Source organism: Lupinus angustifolius, unplaced genomic scaffold, assembly GCF_001865875.1.
Source record: "Lupinus angustifolius cultivar Tanjil unplaced genomic scaffold, LupAngTanjil_v1.0 Scaffold_122_28, whole genome shotgun sequence".
Lineage (NCBI taxonomy): Eukaryota > Viridiplantae > Streptophyta > Magnoliopsida > Fabales > Fabaceae > Lupinus > Lupinus angustifolius.
The window spans coordinates 108,167-111,409 of record NW_017725107.1 but is presented as its reverse complement, the minus strand read 5'-3'; positions in this window follow the sequence as shown (position 1 = coordinate 111,409).

The window sequence follows — 3,243 nt, the reverse complement described above, 5'->3', positions numbered from 1 at the left end:
AATGTATGTAACACAACAAGCAACCTTTCTCCCCCTTTTGACATTATCAAAAAAATAGGTGGATTTAATTCTAGTCAAAAGTTAGGAGAGTTATAAGGGTTATTAACAGACTGTAATTAATCAGTTATTCCTGGGTAGATAACTAAATAACCAGCTGGAAGAAGCTTGAACAAATCCACAGTTTTTACTGCATTTAATCGATTAAGTAGTACTTGTTAATCGATTAAAAGCACACCATATAGCAGCATATGTTTGAATAGCATGAAAGGGGTTATGCATGAGCAAATTAAGCATGGAATGATTACGCAATTGATAAATTTCAGTATTTTGCAGCAGGCACAATCATTCAATATTGTCACATATACCAATCATGATCAAAATCCATTACAAACAATGAAACGTGCTATAGGTAACATAATTAAAAATTAAGCAAGAACGTAATAATTCGAAAGGATTTAACATGTCAAATAGTAGTGTAGCAGTAGATTAGAGTTAGTTACAATCCAAAATGAAATGAAATGGCAATATTCAGCAAAGACAAGAATCTCAAGAGGAAACAGGAATGACAAAGTCCATTAGCTAGGAAAGGATAACCTAAGGTTCTAAGGCTTTCTATCTAAGGATGAGATGGAGGATTCTGGTTGTCAGGAGTCGACGAGCTACAGCTACCCTTGATTAGAACACTCAACTTGTTGAGCTCAGCACACATGCTTCTAGTCTGAGAATCAGAAGTAGTTTGAATGAAGTTCCGCAAGGATTGATAATGGTTGTCAATGTACTCATCCTGGTATGCTTCTGGTCTGAGAATCAGAAGTAGTTTGAATGAAGTTCCGCAAGCATTGATAATGGTTGTCAATGTACTCATTCTGACGCTCCTCAAAATGCTCCAAATTCATATGATGCGAATCCTTAAGCGATTGAAAATGAAGATCTATCCGATTTTTCAACCGTTGTTCCATAGCATCCATATAAGCTTGTCCAAACACGGATCCCTGAGATGCGTGTCCTGAATGCTCCCCCTGAGTTGCAGCAAAAGGATCTTGATTAATGTCTTGGTCGTCTTCACCGGAAGGGTCAAGGTTCACGTTGTTGTAGTCTTCTTGATATTGCCAAGTGTTGCCATACTTGTAGATGCCCATCTTGTGAATTAAAAAATCACCAATTAAGTGTTCTTTGTCTAAGCAGTCCATCACAATAGTATCCGAGATGTCAATATGTAGATAATCAATCATTCGGGACACAAAGATACTATAAGGAAGCAGTTTTGATTGAGAGGTAGAGATGCTATACATGACCTTCAAGATTTCTTCAGGCCAATTTATCATGATGTTCTCTTTCACAGCAAAAATAAATCTCAAATCGTTCAAAGTGGGTTGTGCATGATTTGTGTTTCGCTGAATTAAAATGTAGGCAATCAAGTAGTGCAGGAGCCTATTTTCTACCGACAGAGATCCAACTTTAGTCAATTCGCCTTGATCATAGAGTTGTGGTCTACGCAGGCACGATTTATACACTTCAACAACATCGAAGTAGTGGTCGTTAGCCCAACCACAATCACTCAAACTAGCACCAGAAGCAGCTAATCCACCCACATTCATAAAAATTTCTTCACTGACTTCGAACAACTTTCCAGCTACAATCGACCAATATTTCCCATTCTTATATCTAAAATTCGAGTAGAACTCCCTAACTAGAGCAGGGTAAATGTTACCTTTCAGTTCCAAGAAGGGGGCAACCCCTTGAGCTTGCAAACCAATCGGGAAACTCGAAGTTTTGTTCCACAAGCCAATCCACATCAGCAAACCGAATGTATGTAGGTTTTCTTCCCTGAAATTTCTGCAGCCTTGTTTCTTGTAAAATCAGTGAATAATATGGATCCCCGCGGTCCTCCCTTGCTGGTTGAGAAGGTACGACTCTTGGAGCACGCGGTGGACGTATCGCGGTTGTTTGTCGTAGTTGTTTCGATTGTAATTAGAACTGAACCGTGATGAAGGTTTACAAGAGGGATTGAGGGAAACCTAGGTTAGGGTTTTCAGTTTGGGGAAAGTGGGTTTCTTAGAAATGGAGGATGAGGAAGATGGATAATGGAGTTGGAATGTAGTGGGGGGAATGGATTTGGGGCTAGGATGAAGCTTAGGATAGTGTTGGACTTGTTCCTCTGAGGTTTAAGAGAAAAGAGATGAATGAGGTTTTAAAAAAAATGCCACTGTTTCTGATATAAAGCACCCGTTAATCGATTATTGAATTGACTTAATCGATTAACTGTTAGAAAAACTCAGGGTTTTAAAAAAAATTATCCGGGTAATCGATTAATGCATTGTCTTAATCGATTAATTATATCAGATATAACGTTTTGACTGTTTTTAAGCATGCCAAGGTTTTTAAGCAATCACAAGTAGTTCAAATGATTTTAGGCACATAATCATGATTTAAACAAAAGGTCATAAGCATTTTAATCATAATGTTTGACATATTCAAATAGATCATGCAAGACAATCACAAAAGAAGAATTAATCAAGATATTTTTCATCAAGAATTCCTAGTTCTCTTCGAAGAACATAGAAAGTATCTCGTGAGAGGGGCTTGGTGAAAATATATGCTAATTGTTTAGAGGTGTCGACATATTCTAATATGCAATCACCTTTTAGAACATGATCACGCAAGAAATGGTGTCTTATTTCAATATGCTTTGTTCTAAATGCAGAACGGGATTCTTGGAAAGGTTAATGGCACTCGTGTTATCACACTTGATAGGGATCTTTTCTAATATGAGTCCAAAGTCCTTAAGTTGCTGCTTCATCCAAAGGATTTGAGCACAACACACTCCAGCAGCAATGTGTTCCACTTCAGCCATGGACAAAGCAACGCACGCTTGCTTTTTGCTGTGCCATGCAACTAGGGAGCTGCCTAATAGGTGACAAGTCCCACTCGTGCTTTTACGATCCAACTTACACCCAACGAAGTCAGAATCGGAGTAACCTACCAAGGATAAGGAGGCATCCCTAGGATACAATAATCCAATATTTATTGATCCTTTTAGATATCTCATGAGACGTTTTACAGCAATAAAATGTGATTCTTTTGGCAAAGCTTGAAACCTAGCACACATAGAGACGCTAAACATAATATCGGGGCGGCTAGCAGTTAAGTATAATAAGGAGCCGATTATCCCACGATATTTGGTTACCTTAATCGCTTTTTCTTTTTCATCTTTGTCCAGATAACATGCAGATGCCATAGGTG